Below are 24,727 nucleotides of genomic sequence, written 5' to 3' on the forward strand. Positions count from 1 at the left end.
CACTCTTTCCCCAAAAACCCATTTTTAAGCAAAAGTTCCAAAACTTGTACTACCTTTTCATAATGGTTCATAATTTAAATTTCGTAAGACACCTGCATTTCCAAGTACACCATTTCTACAACACTATTAAGCATTTAAAACAGTATTTTTGCTATTAAAATATTTCCCCTCTCAGAAGTCAAACATTTTCTGTGCGTTGTTACAAACATTTGTTAGTGTATTCTACCTATATTCTTGAATCAGAGCAAGAGATGAAGAGAGCAAAGTAAAAAATGCATTTGCTCAATGGTCATAATTAGGACTAAGGCAGTATATTAAGATCAAACTTACCCTACTGGAGATCCTACTCCACTATATTAAGATCAAAACATACTGTGATCTACTAATGATTTTTGTGGCACTTTAATTAGGCATATACTTACAAAAAAAAGGCTACATCATTCTGCTTATATTGTCCCTATAATTCTTTACGAGGAGCTACGTGCATCTGCTGTTGAATTATGGGATTAAAAATAACTTTAAACAAACAAACAAAAAAAACCCCTTCAGTCTCAGCCCCCCCAAAATATACCACTAACAATGGAACAAGCACACAGAACCAAAAGAGTACATGCCTGCAACTGAAAAAAAAAAAAGCCACCCCCCCAAAACAAACAAATAAAACCACCACCAACAAAAAACCTTAATCATACAAAGCTTTCTTTAGGCAGGATAGCATTTAAGTTAGCTTATCCAGGGCAGAAATATTTGTTTGAAATTCAGCTACCTGAATTCCTTACCATAAAATGGATGACTACCTTGCACACATTATATAGCATTCAAACTAAATAAATAATGCAAAAAATTACAGCAGAAGCAATGGAAGCCTATAGGTTGCCTATATACAAGAGCTCACAAAGAGCCATATGAACATGTTAAAACTGCAGACACACAGACCGTGTTCTATGACCCAAGTGTGACAGACTGTGCCACTGCACTGAGTATCCCTAGCGCTTCTGGACAGAAAGCAATCACAATTCACAGTTGTTACACATCTTCCCTACAGGCTACTGCAACACAAATTCGGCATCTAAAACAAAAGTTTGTCATTCTTACATGTGAGGGCTAAATATTAGTATAGCATAGAGTAACTGAAACAGTAAATTCACCCAAAACATTTATTTCCCCTTATCTCCTTCTACACATCTGGACAGTCACCTACCCGAATCACTCCACCACTGCCAATTCACACCATGGGAGCCTGAATCAGTTTCTGAACTTGAAACACAGAATCACCGGGATGCAGAACAGAGTTTATTAAACCATCCACATGGATCTGTGAAAAAGAATTAAGACGTGTTTTCAAGATGATGGGTATAAGGGGCCTTGCACAAAAACTAAGACAGTTTCAAATCCACACATTAACTTTGTTTTACACCAGAATTAAACACAGAAGACGCAGAAGTGGTAATATGTAACTTACCACTACAACCACCATTCTAAAATCACTCATTTTAGTCCTCTGCCAAATCTCAAAGTAATGCAGAGAAAGCAGTGTCCCAAAACACAGAAAAGGTAGAACTGATTACCATCTCCTCCTCCGATGCCAGCCAAAACCAAAACATATGCATAGCTAGCAAGCTTGAGTTCAAAAGAGCTGCCTTTCTGTTACATGTATGAATGGAGTCTTATTGCAATTATCAGGTTAACAAAATGTAACCAAAACCAACAAGAAGTTATGTGCAGGACCTCAACTGGATGACTTCCTCTTAAAGCGCTGCTGTTCTGCTGAGTCTCAAGCACAGTCTGAAAGAGAATCTATACCACCCACACTGTCACAAATACTCCCACAGCCCTCATGGGGAAATACAACTCCTTGCAACAGATGAGGCTTTAAAAAAAGCTGCAATTATTTTAATTGGACCTGACAGCTGCCTTTCATTTAGCTTAACATGAGGTTTTACTGAAAGTGTGCAGCCACAGCCATTGGCAAGAACGGGGAGAGTTGCTTACAAGTACTAGGATCTACTTCTGAGAAGCTTACTCTGCCTGGTGGGCTTTTGTGGAGTACTGCCACATATGCTATATATTGAGGATACAAAGTTTTATTATGTGGTCCTGGCCACTAGGCCACAATAATGCAGTAAGTCTAAGACGTATACGGAACACACCCATAGCCTCACCTTGATGACATTTGTTGGAGCCAGTTCAAATAAGGTGCCAAAATACATAAGAGAGAGAGGACAATAAACTACGGAAGAGTGGTTTTGTCATCTGCTTTTAAAACAGCAAATACACCACGCCCACCACCCCCCTAAAAAAAGTCTAATAGATCTAGGTTTCTGAGTTGACAACTGGAATCCTTCCTTAAAGAAAAAGATTCTTCAGATCAGATCCTGATTAGCATATTCTTTCATAAAGCATTCAATACACAGTTGCAAAACTGAGTTTCATGATTCCCACAGTTTCTAAGACAAAGAGCAGCAACAGAATCATAATTAAAATAACTCTTTCTGCTACTTCCACAACACTCTGTGAGATTTAACAAACTCTAAAATCTCCATACTAATACAATTGTTTAACAGATCTCAGCTACCTTTTCCAAAACACTGCTGGTGTCAGCTCCCCATGGTGCCATGGCAAGCCCAGCTAGATGATGACTGTACTGCTACTTTCCTGGCTTGCTTGGAAATAAAAAAAATTGGGTTGCTGTCCCTTATAGATGTGGCTCTGGAACTTTTCTTCTGAAATTTTCCTACTGCTTTCTCACCTACAGCCAACACTTTTGCATGACTAAAAATATTAACTTAAGTATCTTACTAAATAAAGTTTGTATCTGGCCAGCAACTCTCTTCATACACACCCCATTTAGGAACTGCTGCTCCATGATACAAAGACTGAAACAGCTTTCTTGGCTCTTAACTAAGAAGAGCTGAATAACGTCCCTCTCCCTTGCCTTGCAATCTTCCACAGAAGGTTAAACTTTCAGTTCAATTTGAGATCTAAGTGGCAACCCTGAAGATAGACAGTGGACTGTTGAACATGCCGACTCCTCCAGATTACGCATTCAAGATTGTGGCTACCTCTATGAAGTCTTGAATTCTGCATTATATACCCTCCATTACCGCTTCAATCACGCACCCTTCCACTATATATCAGGTAGCAAGAAAAAGAATAGAGTGAGTGTAGGGCTATATTAACAATGGTCAATTGCACAGATCATTACATAAAAGATGAGTATCTAAGCATTATCTAAGGACTGGAAAAGAGGGCTGGAATACTGCTCCATCCTCATTTCTCTACCCCTACTGAAAAATAAGGTGTTGTTACAAAAGTTCAAAAGACAGACATCAGTTTAACACCATGGGCAACCGCAATACATTTCCCATGACCGTTAACGACCTTCTTGTTACTAAGTCAAAAATTCAAGATTTTTTTTTTCTTTAATAAAAAATTGATTACCCTGGCATACATGCTACAAGTGTTCAGTGTTTTTAGCTAAACTGCAAAAGGGTTAAGAGTTGGGGAGAAGTAAGAAAATAAGCACAGCACGTCTTAAAAAGAAAGATCTTTTTTTCCCCCTAATGTAAGTTTTCCCCACAAGATGCTAACTTAAAAATTAAGTAGAACTAAGGCTACAGTCTACTTACACCTTTTTCATTACCACGTACTTCTAATTTTTAATTAAAATACATGGTTCGTAATTAACATTAAGAACCTATTCCAACTCAAACCCCTGATGGGCAGGTCACTGTACGAAAGAGCACTAATATTACATGTTAATTATAAACTCATTTCAGAAGGGTTATGAAGAACGAGGACTTTTCAGAACTAGATAGATTTGTGCTGCTGAATGCACAAAATCATCCCTTGCAGACAACATCTGACAGAGAACAACTATTTTTGTGGCTGCAAAGAGAATTACAAGAACAACCAACTTGGATTTTACTCCACTACCACACTTGTGAAAACTGTCATTCTGCATTTCAAAAAAAAGTTGTGAATTAAAAACCAGAAGACATTTTTTTACTGTTTTCTTACTGTTGTTCGGTTTTTTTGAATAGCTCTACAACACGAAAGATGAGGGGCTGCCTAGCTATATGAAATTTTGTATACCTAATGCAAAAAAAGAAGTTAAGGTTAGTACTGCTATCAAACACTTCAGACTTCGAAAGAACGTATCCTAAAGCCCATGCTTAAATCACTAGTAATATTACATTATAATCCAAGGCCATTTATCACTTTGGCTAGACCTACTGGAGGAAGATGCCAGATGGAACATCGTAATGGACACTACTCTCATTTCATTACACATCGCACACAATGCCAAGAAGCATCGTAACACCACTATCTTAGCAATATAGGTGCCATTATTGATAGCAGTGAGCAATGGAAATGATCACTTAAAGCAGCAAAATTCATTACAAATATTCCATTAATCAAGTTCTAATAGGGCTAAAGAGGCTATTTGACATATTTGTTAGTGCTGCTGCATCAGTAGATCTATGTATAAAACCTAGCATTTTGCTTTCACAAGGAACAGAAGAAAAAAAAAATAAAAATCATTTACTACATTATTCTTCCCTTTCCATTTTCTTCATCTACCATGACAAAGTAAAAAAGCATATTTGGATTTCTTTTAAGCATAGTTTAGCTGAATCCATAGCACAAAATAAGGGAAAAATATAAACTTATGAATTCATGAACGTAACCTCATGGAGTGCACATACAAAACTGGTAATTTAGCAGCTACATTAATGCAATTGAATGCGGTACAAACTGAATAAACAAAACAAACGTTCTCCACAATTACTTTGTGAAAGCAATTAAATACTTTGTGTATCTGATTTTTTTTTTCCATTAAGTGGAACAAACAGAGGATGCATATAATTACAGAAACTACACACAAAATTAGTTAGCCTATATTACGAGAAATTGTTTTGACAAATATTTATTCCACTTTCAAAAAATGAGTAAGAAGTGCTTAAACACACTCAACTACCATCCTTCAACATGTTAATAGATAATTTGGTTATATAGAGATCCAGATTGCTGGAAGCTAGGTGATTGACAGGAGAGGGCATCAACTTGCAGGTACTTTGTGAACTTAAGTACTTGCTGTTGAGTAGCTGAACTGCTTTTTACACAGTCTAAAGACAAAAATTTGACACTGGATCCCAAATTCTTCTCCAGATGAATGGCCTGTGAGGAGGGGAGCAAGGGAACCCTCTCCAGCAGTACATGTTAAGCTCACTAAGCTCAGCTTCACTAGTGGCTATAATTTCATCATGCAAGACTCACTTCATATCCAAGTATCAGGACTGATAGCAGAAAACGCATCTTAGCAGAGAGAGTAGTTTCTACTTTGGATTTTAAAATGAAGGGATCTTAAAACAGCCATTTTTGTCTCTTATTGCAATATACATAGATATAAATATATACACACATACCTAAAAAGCAGTGTACAACTTGTATTCTAATCACACAGCGGAATAAATAAATGTAAAAATATCCACACAGTTATCTTTCTTGAATCTTTTCTGCCCAGCATTTTTAGACATGACAGATGCACTGAAACTAGACTCTGTCTAGCCTCTGACTCCTCCATTAAAGACACAAGACTACAGCATCAAAAAAAGAAATCTACTTCATATTTTAAGTGGGGAAAAAATCCAGAAGAAAGATAACTTTAAAAACAGAAGAACCGAATGCAGTTCATAATATTTCAATCACACACTCACTGGGAGGGGGAGGGATGAATACAAACATGAAGTTATGCCAAAAAAAGATACATACGCCCTCAGGTTCAGAGTCGATTCCAATTTACCATGCTCTAGATTCTTATTACAGATAGAGTCTCACAAATGAAGTAGACAGACGAAGGAAACATGAAAAAAAAATGTACAATTGTTTCATGCTTATTTGCAAGGTCAGACATTGCATTTTTTGTTTACTTCCTAACTAGACTGTGAATACATTTTCAAGAAAAATCCTAGTATATTTTGAATCCAGGGGGTGGAGAAAAAAAAATAAAAATTGCACCACATTTTATCTTATGAAACCAAATCTTGGTTTCATAAGATAAAAATTTCAGTCACAGGGAATTCAATATCATTACAGTAGCTCCTCTCAAGTATGCAGAGGATCACCATTTGGAGACTACCTTAAGGAAATAATTCACTATCTCCAAATCCTGCATAGATTAATACTTGTACTACATAATTTGAAAGAAAAAGTAATACATAAATTGTCTTCTCAAATATTTGGGACCTAATATATTCTGCTGAGTTTTGTTTCCATCTTGCACCCTAGGAAAATAAATTATCTTCCAGCAATCACTATTTCCTCTGATGTGCTACGTACAAATAGACAACTACTGGCACGAGAAATAGCTTATGTGCTTCAGGATGTTTTCAAAACTATTCATTTGACACGTTACTATTCAGTAAGCAGGCAACGTCCAGCTAAACTCTCTTGCAAAAGTAATTGCTGCTAACAGTGGTGTGACTGAAGAAGGAAAAACAACTCAAGTGTTTCTTATGTAGTGGCTCTAAGAAATGCATTGCAGGGAACAATAGTTTAATCTTAGATACCAAGAAACAAATTTTGAGACAACAGGAACTGGGATACTGTTTCCACATTTTATTAAAAAGGGGACAAAAACTCACTAGTGCTTTTCCACATCACTCCACTCTAGTCTCTCCTGAGAAGCAGATAGATATAAGCATGTATCAGAGAATCTTAAAAAGGTGGTACCAATACAGGAAAAATCTGTTTACCTCCTGCCCATCAATGATACCTGCTCGCTGGAGTATGGTCATGGCCCTCCTGGGAGAGAGGAAATAGCAGAAGCTTTGTCACTTGCACTTTATGAGTGCAGGACAGACAAGTGAGACTGATAAACGTGGCCCCACGCTACAGTCACACAGCACATTCACACCAGGTGGCAAATTTCCTAGAAGATTTCAGAATTATGAAACTAAATGCCTTCTGCTATTCCATCCCCTGCCCCCCAAATGATGTTGCACTTTTAATCCCTCCATGAATGTAGGTGGTTCTACATTGCCTATCTGAGATGAAAACCTAAAATACAGTAATGGCATCCCACACTATCAGTGGCAGACATTTCTGAGTCCATCATTCTACCAGTCATAATAGATAAGATGCTGTTATGATTTGAAAAAACCTGTAACAATTTATTGACCCCTCCCCACCTGGAAAAGGGACCTGCGAAAAACAAGGAAACAGAAGGATTGAAATATAAATAGATTTAATAGGATAAGACTAAATAATTAACAATAACAGTAAAGAACCACTATTGATCCCAATACTAACATAAGATATACAAGGACATATATAAGGATATACACAGCCAAATATACCAGTAAGAAACTGCACTCCCAGCAGTGGACAGCAAATGTTGGACACTGCAAGCACTGTGGCTTCGGGAGGAAGGGAAGGGCTTAGTGGTCCCGCACCAGGGCAAGGAGCCCTCTGGACTGCCACCATCAAGGGAGAGAGAAACTATGCAGTATACTTTCTAATTTATATTGAATGTGATGTTGAATCCCACATAGCCTAGCTAATATGAAGTAAATATTTTCATGAATTCAGACACTAGAGTCTCCTAAAAGTGCAAATTTCCCAAGCATTGGAAGTTAGTCCTGTGTCGCTCAAACCAGGACACATACAAACTTTTTTACTAATCATACAGACTGTCCATCACTTGTCAGTTCTCCCTTCACACTAGCCTTGGGGTCCAATCTGAAAGCAGAGCATCCCCCATTCAAATACTGTTGACCTACACATTTCAACCAGCAGATCCCTCCAGACAACGAAAAATGTAAGGCCACCAGAATCCCTAGGAACTAAAGAGAATAAGTACAAAAGTCTCAGGAGCAAGTGCTCTGCAAGGTAGCTTTCAGGAGAAAAGGACTTCATTGCTGCTTCCCCTTCTCCAGTTTCAGTTTTTACCAGGGTTAGTTATTTCCCACCCCTGCAGCAATTACAAATCATTTTACAGATAGGCATGAAATTCACAGCCTACTGTCCAAAGTCTGGAAGTCAACTTGCAGGTGGCAAAAAAGCAGGAAAGACAGGAGGAGGTACACTTTAAATCTGCCCAGAAAGAGATATAACTGGGTACGTGTCCCAGTTTTTAACTGCACTTCTGACTTTTATGGAAGGATTATTGACGATCAAATCAGTGATGATGAAGAGCAACATTTACATTTACTGTGATCAAGTGAAAGACTATTCCTGACCAGCAACTGGAACTCAAAAAGCAAGTCAATTGCCATTGTGCTAAATTCAACCCAGAGACTGCTAAGGAAAGAGTAAGCCCTGCTTTCCCCTCACACCTGCCTTTTATTAAGTCTAAGGTTTGCATAACGACACCACGAGTCCAATCAGTAACTGATACAAAAAGGCTAACCCTGCAAGATATCGGGGGAAATTTTTTTCTAATTAGATCAGCATGCTCATCAACTCACTGACCTTCAATACCAAGTTTTCACATATGAAGCAAAGGACCCGCACAGGAAGGAAAGAGGAAGCGTACTGCCTACTGTCAGGGAAGATGCAGCAGAATGTAAGACTATACATTCAGTCCCAGGCTTTCTAAATTAAGACTCCTTTAAAGTAAAGGTGATAACTTCATTATTGCTGATATTTTTCTTGTAGTATGAAAGAAATGTATCAAAAAAACATACGCAAGCATATTTTAATGCTCACAACAGCACATGCTGGTAGCAAAATTCATGCATGTGGGTCACATTTTATAGCTTAGTCTGCCTTGGATTTGGAGTTTTGGTGGGTTTTTTTTTTCCCTGAAAGAATCAACCAGTGAATACAAGAAGTCTGGGGAGGGGGCAAGGGAGAATAATTTAAAAAAGAAAAATTAACCATGTCAAATACTTCCCAGAAACTAAGTAGTGAAGACACTCAAACAGGTCAGTAATTAGTTATGGTCCAGACAATGACTATGTCAGCAGCTCATGTTCTACACTGAGTTCATAACGGAAAGAAATACTTACAGGATGTGGTCTTCTTAACTGCAAGACACCCTTGCTCAGCAACTGCTGCAATGCTTTTGCAACAAAAAGTCAATTACTTGCCTAAAAAGCAATGTTTTACATTTATAAAAGGCTTGATGGAATGAGACTAAAGTATACAGAACAGACCATCACCTCCCACATGGCAAGTTAAAAATTTACTTACATTTACTTTCTTATAACCAAAGAAAAACCCCTCTAAAAATTCCAAAACGACCAATATAAGAAGGTGCCTTGCCAAGAAGTGCTCACGATAAAGGCTTTGGGTTGTTCAGTTGGGGCTAATCGTAATGTTAAGGTTAAAAAAAAAATGTAGAAAAATATTCAATTAATATCGACCTGTAATTCAAATGCTGAATACTGAAGATATTCATAAAAATAAAAATTGAGACCTGAAATACACAACAGTGCCAGTGATCTAGACACATCTTTCATCTGTCACAGTGTTCTTAAAAAGTAACCAAAGATACACAAGATGCACCTCAAGCTTCTTATAGCTTCCTTTAAAGCTAGATGATGCCACTTTATAGCCGATGATGCCCATTACTTAGAGCAGAAAGCACTCTACTTCCAATCTTAACAGGAAAGATAATTTCTGCCATATGAAGTCCATGTAATAAAATAGTTTCTGTTAACGTTTAGGTGTCTGGATGTAAAGCAAGTCTAAGAAATGCTACGGGTGAAACCAGTCTCTCTGCAGCACATGCAAGCTTCTCATGCAAATTCCTGTTCTATTGCCCCTCCTACTAATTGATTAACTAAGAGCCACCCACATCTTGCAGCTGAAAAACACACTTAACAGTAAATCCTGATATGAAGAAAATGAAACAACTTTTTTTTAATCAAAATAAAATAATCTGTGATGCTGTCTTCTGGTCTGCTCTCAAATCAACGTTATCAATGTCTTGGAGAGCCTAAGGAGAAGTGATAAATTCAGGCAGAAACCACAAGATGAAACAATGCATAACAGCCAATATGCTTTCAAAAGTCACATCAGTTATATGTCATGGTTAATTAAATCACACAGACTACAATTAAGTTGCCAAGTACTTTAAAAAAAAATTTTAAAAAAATCAAGACAACCTTTTAATGGAGAAATAACAAAAGAGATACTGGGTAAATCCACAGACTTGGTTCTATTATGCTATCAACAGCATAGGAAGATGTTAGTAGAAAATTTTGAATGAACTCTGGAATGGGAAAAAAATTCAGTAGACTCCGTAGGCTTACATGTTTATTAAAACCAGAAATGGCATGGGCTTTGATGAGGGTTTAAGTTGGTCAAACAGTGAGAAAAGACAACATACTAAAACTGTTGCAAATATAGTGCAATTTGCCACCATTTACAGCTTCTGAACAGTAAAAACCAACTTTGTGTTAAGATTAGGTTTTATGGAACTGCACTAACACTATGATAGTGGCAAGTCCAACCTGAACACAGATGTGTGAACTAATTTCAAAGATTATTTGAAAATTAATACCTGTTACTAGTGATGATGAGGAATGAACCAGGAATAAGTTTTTAACTTGATATTTCACACCGAAAATGTCAGCAAACCAGGCCAGACTCTAGAGAAATAAGAGATACCTCTAAGGCGGGGGGAGGAGGCGGACAAACACAGATACTTGCTCCGGTGCACTGCAAGTACATTTCAGAAACACAAAAGGACAGAAGGAAAACAGAGACCTGATAGAACATTTCTTTGCTCTATTTCTGGTACTTCCTACAATTCAATAGCTACAGAACAGTGCTGTAGCCACTGCTATCTGGCAGACAAGTAGAAACATTGGAATGAATTGTGCTTGAGTAGATCAGGCCTCCCTTTGGCTAGAAGGGCCCCTATTCATTCACGAAACACAAAATTTGGTGACTAGAATGAACATAAACATCACACTTCACAGAAGAAAAAAGGCTGACAAGGAGGAAAGTTCCTGTGTATCAGAACGTGTCTTCTATAGATTCTCTCATAATTACCTCAAAGAAGGCTGAGACCAGACAAACTAACACACATCATAATCAGGGAAGACAAGTGGACTGCCAGAACAAATATGAAAGCACATGAGAACCCAGCTGGTATGGACCTAGACACAAACAAGCAACTCCAGAAGTTGTTTTGGACTGTACGGCTCATCTCTCAGCAGATGAGCACATCCTTAGTTGGTGGTATCATTACCATGGGACAGCTAAAAAATTCAGGGAACAGGAAGGGTAGAATTTAAAACACAAAGTAACACCAGCATCTCCTCTTTCAACCCAGAAGACAGGAACACATCAAGCTTCCAACTCTGCTTCACAACTGAACTCTTAATATCATTTTTAAAAAGTATAGAAATGATGGGAATTATGGCCTTTGCTACAGCCAGGCTTCACATGAAGCAACCTTATTATTAAATGTTTGATTTAAATAAATCCGATTTAAATAAATCCATGCCTTCCACAGTAACAAAAAGAAAACACTTGCCTCTTCACTCCCTTTCAGTGACCTATCACTTCTTACACAAGACAGAACAACAATAAGAACCTTACGTAAGATAATTCACTGAAGTTAATTTTTAACTCTATGTCTAATCATAGTGATGGAAGAGAAAAAACAAACAAGAGAAAACATTCAGAAAGGACACGCAAAATTGCTTTAAAGATACATACTTCATTACTCTGGGTTTAAGAGAGCTATAAAATCAAGGCTTTCTAATTATTTCAGATAAGAAAAAACCTATGCAAAATACTCATTAGAAAACAATCAAATGGAATTACAGCTTCTAGAGACATGTATTTTTCTGTCAATGCAATTTTTAATATATTTGCCTTCCAACTAGGAAAAATCAAAATGACTGCCACCTCCTTTGCGAACAAGGAAGTAATATGCAACAAAACATGCTCTGCCCTGGGACTGTTTCTATATCATAATAAAACTCTGCAATATTTGGAGGTATTAATTGCAAATGTTCCCACTTCCTGTCCTGAGAACTTGCGGGAATTAAGAGTTTGGGCAGAAACAACATCTTTCACTGATCATTTTTATTTTCACCAGCCCTGGTTTTCTACCTGCAGTATGAAGCAATTACACAAAACTGTGACAGGGATGTAAAGAAACACATAAGCTATCAGCCTTACAAAAAAAAAAAAAGGGGGGGGGGAACCCACAAACACACAACACACCCCACCCCCCCAAAAAAACAACACCAAAACCCTGTATACTGTGCACAGCCCTAGATATCCAAGAAGAAAAACATAATACTCTTTTTCCTATACAGCAGCTCTATTGGTAGCTTCCTTGTTTCAATTTCCATCTACGGGATATGTTAATTAAAAGAAAACCAAAAAAGGGTACGAGGAAAAAAATGTTCGTGAAAATGCTGAACGTGTAAGTCAGCAATTGTTATTTAATACTACCTTCAATATAAGAAGTCCTTTATTAACCCCTAAATTCAGAGAAGAAACCAGATTTGAAAAATATAACTACCACATTCTGTTTCAGATGAGTGTGATATTTTTATTCATTTGACATATGTTGCTTCCTGAATGGATTCAATGTATTTTGGCATCCCAGAACAAAACTGCTCTCATCGTGTTTGGCACTCCATGTACAATGCAGCCAGGAAGCCACTCCTTAGACTGTGCAGCCATCTGCAGCAGACACCAAAGCTTTCTAAACAAGCAAGCTGCACTGCTGTAAATATGCAGTATTTCAACATACAATAAAAGTTCTCCTCTATTAACCAGACTCTCCATTTAATTGCCTGCAGATAAATTCATGCAATCTGCAACACATAATACATCAGCACAAAGCAAAACAGAAAGGGGAAAAAAAAAAAACCCCAGAACTATTTCTTATCAGAAGATTCCTGGTTTCTTAATTATTTTGCTTTCTAAATTGTGTCATCCATATATTAAAACAAAACAGCCCCTGCTGCCCTGCTTTACATGTACTCCACCCAAAAAGTAACTGGCAGAATTCCTAGCTAAAACTAATATGAATCAAACAACAGAGGTCAGAAGAACATAGCAGGCCCAAAACAATATGAGACTTTGAGATACAAAGCAAAGAGAGACTGGGTGCATGGGAGAAGGAGGAGGAACCCACATTCAAAACCCTCTCGCTAATAAGATGGATAAACTGCCCAGAAAAACTGCTGCACCAAATCTAGACAGGTTACACAATTCAGTCTGCGTAACAGGAACAACAGTGGAAACACATTCTTAGACCAGAGTTCAAAAAAAAAAAAAAAAAAAAAAAAGGAGTGCACGTGGAAATGTGTATTCATTCCCCATTTTGGGATTGTGAGATTTCAAAAAAAATACATCCTAACAAAAAGTACACATAAACATGCACCCCGACACTTAAAATGCTACGAAGTGTGCTAATGAAATCCAGTACTTAAAAAAATAGCATATACAACTGGACTTCCATTTTACTTTAGAATACTTCCCCCTTAAAGAACACTTCCTTCCAACCTAGGCCAATTCTATGATTCTGTCTCGCGTCACCTACCTCAACAAGCCAGTTTGGTTTTACTTTTACATTTGTTTAGTATAAAATGCAGCACTAAACCCAGTAAGCTTTTATTTACAATGCAGCTTTAAAAAGAGTTTGAGTTTTACTTTAATAGACCTTTTTCACTGCTATGATAAGGAGTAGCCACTATTACTGTAAAGAGCAAAAGTTAAAAAAAATAATAATAATTTTTCCCAGATTCTAAGCATCTTCTCCTTTTAATTTATACCGTAATTATGACACATATTAGCTCAACATGATTCTCAGCAGCTTCAAGAGTTACCGTCATGGGCAAATATAGGAATCCCTGAACTGCACCTCCGTCTGCTGTTTTCTTCTACAGTCATTTTACAACCAATACATAAATCCTGATCCATTCCAATTAGTGCATCACAATTGTGATGCACAAAAATTACTCCTCTTTGTATTAGCTGTGGTTCTAACTACAAGATTCTTCATATCTCCCATGTGACTAAGCATTGTTATTCTTGTCCTGTATTTACTCAGCTCTGCTCTCACAATGTCCGTTTGATTTTTGCCCACTCATAATCTCTTTTCACTCCCAACACAGTAATGAAGTGTTTAAGATAATATTTTTTGTACTAAATTATTTTTCTTTTTACTTAGTGTTGTGTTACTCTAAGCCAACACATGCTGATTAAAGAAAAAAGAAGAGCTATTAGGTTATTTTTATTTTACTACAACAGGCATTTTGGAGATCAGATAAGCAACTGTTATAACAAAATTAACAGAAGGCTATTCTTGAATGATTTCCAAAGTATTTTTGCCTCTTTAGATTGGGAATAATGCTAGCTTACTGCTTACAATAAAAAAAATTAAGAATTACTTGTAATTTAGACAATTATATTGAAGTACAGTTTCTCTTAAAGTACTGTTATCAACATAGATAATAATTCACTCTCTAAAATAAAAAACATGTTTTTCATTAAGATTCTTCCTTCCCATCACAGTGCAAATTACAGCCTCAAACCTGAATTCAAAGTTGATTTAATAATAACTCAGCTTAAAGTGTTATTTAACTTCTGACATCCTGTGCTTTCTAGCAAGAGGGGAAAAAAAAAAAAAAAAAGAGGTACAATACTACTTTGACACTATTGAAGTAAAAAGTGGGACAGTGCCTTACTGATTTGCTATTAACATGTCAGCCTCTTTTTCTCCGAATAGGAAAATGGAACTGAATAGCACAATGTAGGAAGTTCAAAATTTTCAAAACTGTGATCTTAAATAATTTTAATTGTCCAGTGCATACTTCCCTTCAGACTTTTCAAAGATTAAAAACAAGTTAATACAAGTTCAGGGAACACGAGTAACATTCTGATTTTGAGCGAAGGTTATTCCTCTGTAGATATTTCATACTCCTAGGCTGAAATTTAAAAATTTGTCACAATTTAACACAACTGGAACAATGGTTGATCTATGGATCTAAAATGAGCAAATATGTATTTGAATTCAGTAGACTCGCTCCATCTAGGCAGGGACTCGCTCCATCTAGGACAGTTGAGAGAAAGCAAGGAGTGTTTTTAAAAGTTTAAGAAATAATTTGTTGGTTCTTGAACAGTCGTTTTGTATAAAGGGAGAAGTAAGAAAGAGGACAAGAAAAAAGTATTGATTAAATATATGTTTCTCTCCCATCCCAACACTTTCTTTTAACCTGCTCCATTGACAGGGCCACAATCCTTCCCTTGAGGCGTCACAGGCGGCTGCTGCAAAACCAATTCAGTAACACGAATGTAATGAAAGACTACAGGACATTTGAAATCTTGACAATACCTCTCCCACAGATCCCACAGGTTTCCCACAGGAAAATCCCACAGAAATGTTTGTCTGCTCCACTGTCTTTCTCTCGTAAGAGCAGCATTGCAAAAAGCACACAGGAATGCCACCATCCTCAGCACTTCTGCTTCGCTTCAGTAAAGCAAGACAAAATAAGGGCTCCTTGAAAAATAGAGGAGCATGCCCAGATAAAAACAAGCAGAAGAGTAAATTATTCTCATGTAAGTCTATTAAAATCTATTTTAGGTCTCTCTTGCTTTTCTAGTACTTTTACTGTTTATATTTTCATTTATTTACATGAAATCTCTGCTATTGGACCCAAAGGATTAACGTTTAGATTAAGAATAATGCACCGGGAGAACAGGATCTTCTAATAGCCACAGAATGCTCCCTCCTCCACAAAACATTGTTCAGAAAAAGAAGTCTCCTAAAAGACACAACTAAGATGCAGTATAGTTAAACAATCGTATAGTAAAATAGTAAAGCTCTGACAGCTTCTCCCACCCCCCTATCAACATTTCTGATCTTACCCATCAGAATCAGAGCCAGATGGCTTGCCAAATTCAGTTCCAGTTTATTTCCCCTTCCTCTCACATTGCCAGAAAGGATGGAAACACACAGGTTTAAACATCTTTTTCTCCTCTTCCTACTTAGAGTTGAGTCCTTAACTTAATTGTTACCTTGCTTTTAATAGTTTTCCAACACCCATATGTAAATCAACAAAAGCAACCTTAAAGTAAAATCCTAGGTTTGCTCCAAATGTTATTTTCTAGCATTCTACACTCGATTGCCTCTGCCTGTAATTCCTCCCAGAAGGAGATCTACTAAAGAATGCATTAATATTCTCCATTACTTAGAATAAATCACCTTGTATAAGTCTACTAAAGCACAACTGAAATAAATGGTATAAAGGCTGGATCGCTATGAATCAGAAAGATGTGAACTTTTGAATTTTATCCCTCAGTGATGAACTTCATTGCCAATCCCCAAAAAATACAGAGCACTTCAGAACTTAAATAACCCACAGCTCCAAGGTTAACGTCCCATATGATTATGTGACCAGAAGTAACCCAAAATGAGTATGTTCTCCTAAAAGGAGCTAACTACCAAGCTGACATTCCAGGTCACCACAGAATAATTTGCCACAGCAAGAAAACGTACCAGCAGCAGCAGGTTCATCTCCTCCTTCAGGCAGACATGCCTACCCCATAGGCCGAAGTGGAAACTAAGTAAATTCAACACCTGCATATTATACTCTAGCATCAGCATGGAAAGTGAGCATTTACAGAGCATTTAAGTGATGAAAGATTCAGACTGCTATGCTACCATACTTTCAGTTTACTTTTACCTAAAATACAGGCCTCAACCCCGTAAATACTTCTGCAGCCAAGCTTTTTTGTTTGATTTAACCACAAGCATGCATAAGCACGTACAGATTATTAAGCATATCATTTCACAGAGGGGAAAAAGCACATTAATTTGCATTAGTATCATTATTTAAGAGTTCTCCAATATCCCATTTCAACTATAAACCTCCGTCCTATCCTCAGGGTTACCTGTACGTAAAGAAAGAAGACTTGCAGTAATTCCATGAAATTGCTGACAATCGGGTTGATCTTCTAAACTATCATTTCTCCCCTCAGGGAGAGTAAAGACAGGATGACTACAGTCACATGTTGGGGAAAAAGCAGCAATTACCAAGAAGTTTCTTAGCTGCCTAACAGAAGTCTCTTGGACAAGCCTGGAAACACTTTCTACCATCCAAACACTTAAAATGATATCCATAGCCATTGTGGATGACTGAACCTGTGACTGACATGCACAGGCATCTTTGCACTGCATTTCACACATTTATTCAGATGTACTGACGTATCATGAAGCACCTATGCCCTCTCCTTTGGAAGTCTGGTTGGAAGTTTTGGAAGATACATACAAAAGCAAGCGTAGGGTCCTGCACCTGGGAAGGAAGAATGCCAAGCACCAGTATAGGTTAGGGGCGGACATGCTGGGAAGCATCTCTGAGGAGAAGGACCTGGGGGTCCTAGTAGACAGCAAATTATCCATGAGCCAGCAGTGTGCCCTTGTCGCCAAGAAGGCCAATGGCATCCTGGGCTGCATAGGAAAGACTGTGGCCAGTAGGCTGAAGGAGGTCATTCTCCCCCTCTACTCTGCACTGGTGAGGCCACAACTGGAGTACTGTGTCCAGTTCTGGGCTCCCCAGTTCAAGAGGGACAGGGAACTACTGGAGCGAGTCCAGTGAAGGGCAACCAAGATGATTATGGGACTGGAGCATCTCCCTTATGAGGAAAGGCTGAAAGAGCTGGGACTCTTTAGCCTGGAGAGGAGAAGGTTGAGGGAGGACCTGATTAATGTTTACAAGTATCTAAAGGGTGGGTTTAAGGAGGACGGAGCCAGGCTCTTTTCAATGGTTCCCAGCGACAGGACAAGGGGCAATGGGCACAAGCTAGAACATAGGAAGTTCCGTTCAAATACACGGAAAAACTTCTTTATGGTGAGGGTGACAGAGCACTGGAACAGGCTGCCCAGGGAGGTTGTGGAGTCCCCTTCTCTGGAGATTTTCAAGACCCGCCTGGATGCAGCCCTGAGGGATGTGCTTTAGGTAATCCTGCTCTAGCAGGGGAGTTGGACTAGATGATCTCTAGAGGTCCCTTCCAACTCTGAAGATTCCGTGATTCCGTGAAAAACTCCACGGCCAAAGTGGGCAAGGGAGGCTGAAGAAATAATTTCCGCAACCATACTAAACTCAGACCCCACATTATGGTACAGAGGACTAAGGAAGAACATGAAACTTTTCTTCCATAACTGCCTGGTAAGATGGAGCCCCCTACGCAGCTGCTACAGGAACTTCTCATGCCAAACAGAGGTGAAGACAGAGGAGAAGCTGTGAAGGCAGCAGTAAAACTCAAAGCGCAGTACTTCAGACACCAAGACCACCCTTCCGTAGCTATCTTTAATATAGTAGCAGAAGTTCAAATATTTTTAATTTAGTTAATGATACTGGAGCTTTCACCACCAAGGACAGTAAGGCCCTGGCCACTTCAGAGGAAGATACCCCCTGTTCCAAATAAAGAGTATTTCATCTCAAGTATTTGTAACTTTTAGTAACACTTCAAACCACTTCAGATCTTCTTCCACTCTTAAAGCTAGCCCAGGACAACTGATACAAGAAGTAGCCACTGAGCACTAAGGAGCTCACAGGAAGACAACTATACCCCAGCCATCTACTTCAGAAGCGCAATTTTAAGTTCCAGAGAACACAAAACTCAACACTCCTAAAACAAGTATTTCCTTCCCGTTTGTTCCCAGAAAGGAAATTCTACTCAAATAGCTGCAGTCTCTCCTACTGGAAGTGTGTGACAGTCGAGAACAGTCAGACCATGTCTATACATCTCTCTTCATTCCACCCCAGTCAACTTTGTAACGGGTCCTACAAGACACGAAGCACAGTACTGTACGTATTGAACTATATGAACTTGGAGAATTCAGCGTGCTTAGAAGACTTTTTTGTTTGGAAAGGGAGCTCATGCACCCAGTGTAATTCGAAACTGATCACTCTAAAGATACTGATGTACAGTTTCTTCCAGTTATTATTCTCACAATGTGCATCTGAATAAGAGAATCTTAAAGAATTTTTGCTTTTAGCCGTTGTTTTACTTTGCATATATAATATAGCCTTATGCTTGCAGAAAGCAGTTATGCAAAAGCATGAAACAAAAATTTGAAAAAAACATAGTTCTATTTACAAATGATGTAAGAGTGTATAATATTAGATACTTAAAAATTGAGAAACTACGAACAAAGTTGTGCATTTTGGAATCAATTACCATCTTTCTGGTAGCTTTGCTCTTACAGGGACAGAAGTTGTCCTTACTATCGTTAAGTGATCTTTACAGTCTCTTGTGCATCATCATTGGATGGATACAGAACAGAGGAAGGCATAAAGCATTCCCTCACCTTCCTTAATCAAAGCTGTGTACAAGACTTGTTACCTAACAATATTGAGCCTTCAAATGCAACAAGAAGCTCCAAACGCTTGGTTGCCTTCAGACATTATTACAACTTCTAGGACAGCCACAGCAACCAAGATAGTTCACATCATTGTTCTCAGACTCTGTTTAAACATCACTTTTTGTTCCTATGTATAATGATCACTTAGTATCATGTATCTACAAACTAATTCCAGATACAGAAAGAACTAGTCTACTTTTCAACTCAAACTACCCCAGGGAAGTCACAACGCTGATGTTCTCCCAATTTAAGTACACTTCAGTTTGGATTCGTTTAGACCAAGTGAAGAGGTTTGTTTACCTTTATTTCTCAGTTATGCAAAGTCACGATGTGTTTCTAAAGGTGGAAGGCGCAATTTAGTTGAAACTTTATGCTTCTGTACCACCTTCAGGGGAACTGAGTGAAACTAAATAGAGTCAAATACCCGTATTGAAATTTAAGCATCAGAGAAACAAGTATCTTAAAAAGAACTGGTAACTAATGAGGGAGAACAGCAGGAAAGCAGAATTATCCCAAGACTACTATGTAATAAAAATACTTCCAATTCTACCATAGCAATATTCACTTTTTCCATTTTTCTTAGGCAGAAGATGAGAGTTATAAATCTCATCTAAATCAGCATCTTACTTTCAAAACTTAACGTTTATGTTTTTACTGACATACATGAACTTTGTATTCTTAATGAGAAATGAAGGCTGTATTTCAATAAAGTAATCATTTTACATCAAAAAATCCTTCAAAAAACCCCATACACATCTTGTCATGGGAGCAGACACATTTCCCTATATATCACCTGTCCCCTTGAACTCAACAAAATTGATTAACAGTTAACTATTACTGAAGTACACTGGGCAGTGTTATTTAGGACCACTAATTTTTACCAATATTTAATCAGCAGGAGAGACCATGCCAGCTGTGCTGATACAGCGGGCTCTGCATGGCACCCTCACAGTTGGAAACTGCAGTGGCACATTGCGGCTGCTCCCTGAGAGCATGAAGGGAACCCTAAGGACTGTGTGAAATCCATGTTCGAAGCTTTGACAAGCCCCGACCCCACCAAAAAAAGTACTTCTTGTCCAGAACCAGAGCAGAGTTTGCCATGCGAGTAGCCACAGAACTGTTACCAAGTTCCCCACAACGCTAACAAAAAGATATTTTCTACGCATTCAAAACATTAAGCAAACCTCTCAAAATCAGTTAAACTCTTAGAAGTTGTAGAAGACGTAACCTGTACCTCAGAAACATGCAGTGGGCTTCACAGACGTTCCAAAGACAACAAACTAGCAATGTAAAAGGTTACCACAAACGCTGTACTTTCTAAACGGGGCGGGGGGGGGGGGGGGGGGGGGGGGGGAGGAAAGGGGGCCAGGCGTTAACTACAGACTATTTATTACACAAACTGATCAAACTGATAAACATGTTACCTTCAACATTTTCATTTTGATGTGAGAAGCCTCATCTGACATATTGTTTTTACTTACTCAAAAACTGACAAGATAAAATAGCAATGTTTCTAAATCTTCATTTTCCAGATAATTTACATTTAACTACCTATATCAACTATGTCACTATCAACAGCTGCATGCTCACATACAAATAGTCTACTATTTTCATATCCATAAAAGTAGCTTTTCCATCAACTCAACTAGTTACTCATTCAGAAAATGTTAGATTTGTAACTCCTTTATGTCAGACCCTCCTTTAGCAGATCAGGTTATTCTATAGGGAGAATCTGCTGAAGAGATGACATACCAGCCATCTGATCTTTACGTAACATTTTCCCTGGAAGATTTTCCCTTTTGCTTGGGAGCAGGAAGGACAAAAAACAAGAAAACAAAGCAGACAGACAGTGATTCATTACACCCCTACAGGAAAGCTGAGTTGAGGAATTTGCTCCCATCCCCTTCTATTTCTAGAACCTACTGCAAACATGCTATGTATAATGTATGCTACATATGTGCAAGCCTTTCCTTAGCTTTGATGTTCCAAGCATGGTTCTTTGTGCCTGGGACTACAGACTCTAAACAAATTCCACTGAGGACAAATCATCACACTGTCTTCTTACACCACCAGATTAATACAGTATACAACTTTCAATCAATAATACTTTCTCCATGGAGTCCCCTCATCAATTCTATATGAATGTGATGTGCAAAAGGATACCCGACAGAGCACTACGTTTATACCAAACATTATCTACTGGGCAGCTTATTCATAAGACAAATCTAATCGTATTTTTACTAATATGATAATTATCCTACCGATAATCATATTGCATTGCACGTCACACACTGTAACTTCTAGCTCTTAGATTGCAAGCATACCTACTTAAAATTACCAATGTTTACTTAGCTTAATTTAATGAGCAAGGAACTGCCAGGTCAAAAGAATGTTTCCTCAAGCCATCGACACGTATCTATGACACTTGTTTCAAGCAACATGAGCTACCATGTGTATACTTAAACCTTTTTATTCATAATATGAATAATGATGTCAGACTGATTTTTAGTTGAGACGGCTGATCTCGAGAAAGAATACACTCTTTCATAACTCCTAAACTATGTTAATGACATGAATGGCATTCTATGATATGACCATTAGCTGTAAGCAGTACTGAATTACACTTTCATCATTAAAAAGGGCCTTATCCATAGCTACCATGGTGACAAAACGCTAGCGTAAAAAGTTGTGGCTCCACTACAAGGATCTATTCTTCTACATGGCATTGAAAAATATCAAGTGCATCATGAGAAACACAAAAGGTCTGAAAAGAAACAAAATTACATCCATTACCAACATAGTGGTTTACAACTAAATTTGTCATGCATTGCTACAATTCCCCAACCCACCCCCACCGCCCAAGAATCTCAAGTCATTATCGGGACTGAAACACTGCTTTGGAAAGTGATCGTTCTTTGTAAAAGGATTACTCTATTTAGACTTCATTGCTTTTCTGCCAAGCATCAGCCATATAAGGAAACTGAAGTTCACTGCCATTTATTTTCTTCAGCCCTTTCTGACGCCTAAGAAGAACCCTCAACTGCTGCCTGGAAAGGTAAGTCTATAAATTGGAAGGCAAATCATTTACTTGTTATCAGCCATAGAAGCCACTTTAGTGCAGCTAAATGCTAAAATTTTTCCTCACGGTATATGAAGCAGATGAAGTAGGATTAATAATTTTTTCCTCAAATGCTACATTATTTGATGTTGTTAAAGAACTGCATATGTAGGGGTGTTAAAAATTTCGCATAGAAATTACTTTGTCCAAGCCTCACAAATACCAACACATCTCAGACACTTGAGAGACACACACACATCCCATCCGACCAACATACTGCTTTCAAGTTTGACAAACAGGAACAAAAATTTAAATAAGCTAGCACAGAGCTATGGCTTCTAGCTCATTTTGAACATTCACAAAATGAGAAATTCCTTGCCTTCATGGAAGAACCAACCAATTAATTGCCTCTTTGAGGCATGTGAAATTATCTGCGGTGAGCAATATTGCTTTCACTACATGCAACTAGTAAGTTGGCATAACTTAACAAGCACCACCAGTACACAACCTTCCACCAAAACTTGGCATTTAGTTTCCCCTCCAACAGCATCAACAGCTTCAAACAGGAATCCTTTCAAAAACGATAACGGAGAAAGCGGTCATCAAAACTAAACAAGGCTACCTTAACTCAGAGGTTCGACTGCACATACTTTTAAGAAGTCAGACCACTAGCTAGCTTTTTTTTTTTTTTTTTTAAATGGAGGTTCTTCAGATAAACTTGTGCAATGATCAAAATGCAATACGGATCTCTCCTACACGAGCTGAAAAATATGCAGTCCAACTCGTCATCTTGAGGACAGAGAGGGGGCGGAGGGGAGGAAGAGAGGTGGTGGCAGCAGTCGAGGGGGAAAAGCGCGACAGCATTTACAGAGGACACAAGGACACAGTTTTATAAAGAAATTTAACAGCTATCTTGAAGACGACCGACCACACACTAATCGATACTCCAGAAAACGAGGTGACAGACAAACAAGAAACGGCAGACATAGGGAGGGCCAAGCCTCAAGATCTTTCGATTAAATAAAAAATACTACCTCCTTTAGAACTTTCTTATTTCCCGAGAAGCTGATTATACTCGCAGGGTTAGCAATCGTTTTGGAAGGGAAGGAGCTGAAGCAGCAGAGTCACGGAGTCGAGCAGTTTCAGTTCAATACCTTCTCCGACCGAACAAAGAAACTTCTGTGTCTGAGGAGCTTAAAAACTTTCGGTCCTCCCCAGACTCTCTCCTCAGCCTCCATGAAAACAGCGACTACGTTCATACGATCGGCATTTCGGCGAGAGGGGGAGAAACACAAAGGACAGCTGAACTACGGAAGGCGGAAAACACACGAAAATAAAGGCCAAAAACAGGATATCAAAACGAAGCGTGAACTCCTTCCTTTTTCCCCACCCCCTTCAGCAGAGCAAGGATTTTTCTGTTGTTGTTGCTGCTGATGCTGCTCCCCATGCCTTCTCCATTTAATTTACCTTGTCTGTCGGCCGTCTAGACCAGATCCAGCGGGCAGGAGTTTCTTCCGACCCCACGGAAATATATTAAATCCAATCGAGTTCTCTTCTCGGGAAAAGGGAAGGGGGCAGAGGAGAAAGGGGCGGGGGGGATAAAATTAATAAAAAAAGATGCAACAGCTTTCGGCGAGGATGGGGGCGTCCGCGGAGCGCGCGACGTGCGTGTGCGCGGGGGGAACGCAGCCGCGGAGCCGGGCTCCTCCCGGCCCCCGCCGTCAGCGGCGCCGGTCTCTGCCCCGCGGGCGGCCCCGAGCCGCGCCGGCCCCGCCCGCCAGCAACGACTCCCGGCGGCGACAGCCCAGCGCCCACCACCCCGCCCCGTACCGCCACCCCCGGCCCAGCCAGCGCGGCCCGGCCCGCCACCGCCCCTGGCCCGCCGGCCTGCCTGCCCGCTCCGCCCCCCGCTCCTCACCCGCCGCCGCGCTGCCCCAAAGCGGCCACCGCCCCACACGACCCCCTCCCCCTTCCTTCCCTCCCTACCCGCCGCCGCCGCCAAGGGCAGGAGGGAAGCGGGTGGCCGCCTGCCTCACCTGCCTGCCCGCCCGCCCGCCCGCCGCCGCCGCCGCCGCCGCCGCCCTCTCTCCCCGCCTCCTTTCGCACACTTCCCCCTTCTCCCGCCACCCGCGCCCCGGCCTCGGCAGCAGGGGCCCGGGGAGGCGGCGGAGCTGTGGGGAGGGGGAAAGACCCGGGGGGGGGGAAGGGGTGGAACGGGGGACACGGCGGGGAAGGGACCGGGGTAGGGGGGAGGTGAGGCCGCCGCGCCCCTGCGGCAGCCGGCACCGCCGCCCAGGCCGGGGGAGGCACCGCGGCGG

At 39.6% G+C, this 24,727-nt stretch overlaps 1 protein-coding gene across 14 annotated transcripts in view; it reads right to left on the bottom strand.

Annotated features, from left to right (window-relative positions):
- The window catches only part of ERBIN (erbb2 interacting protein), a 120,912-nt gene extending 96,739 nt beyond the window's left edge, over positions 1-24,173 (bottom strand). For 3 of the 14 annotated variants that reach the window (XM_054185236.1, XM_054185226.1, XM_054185230.1), the window contains exons 1-2: positions 23,877-24,171; positions 1,202-1,315 (exon numbers count right to left, since the gene is read on the bottom strand). The gene's annotated coding sequence lies outside the window, so the exon portion shown is untranslated. Of the gene's footprint in view, positions 1-1,201; positions 1,316-23,443; positions 23,717-23,876 lie in introns of all 14 variants that reach the window. The other 11 variants (XM_054185234.1, XM_054185229.1, XM_054185233.1 and 8 more) reach the window with 7 other exon arrangements.
- Positions 24,174-24,727: the final 554 nt, after the last annotated feature.

Source organism: Rissa tridactyla, chromosome Z, assembly GCF_028500815.1.
Source record: "Rissa tridactyla isolate bRisTri1 chromosome Z, bRisTri1.patW.cur.20221130, whole genome shotgun sequence".
In the NCBI taxonomy this organism is placed as follows: Eukaryota; Metazoa; Chordata; class Aves; order Charadriiformes; family Laridae; genus Rissa; species Rissa tridactyla.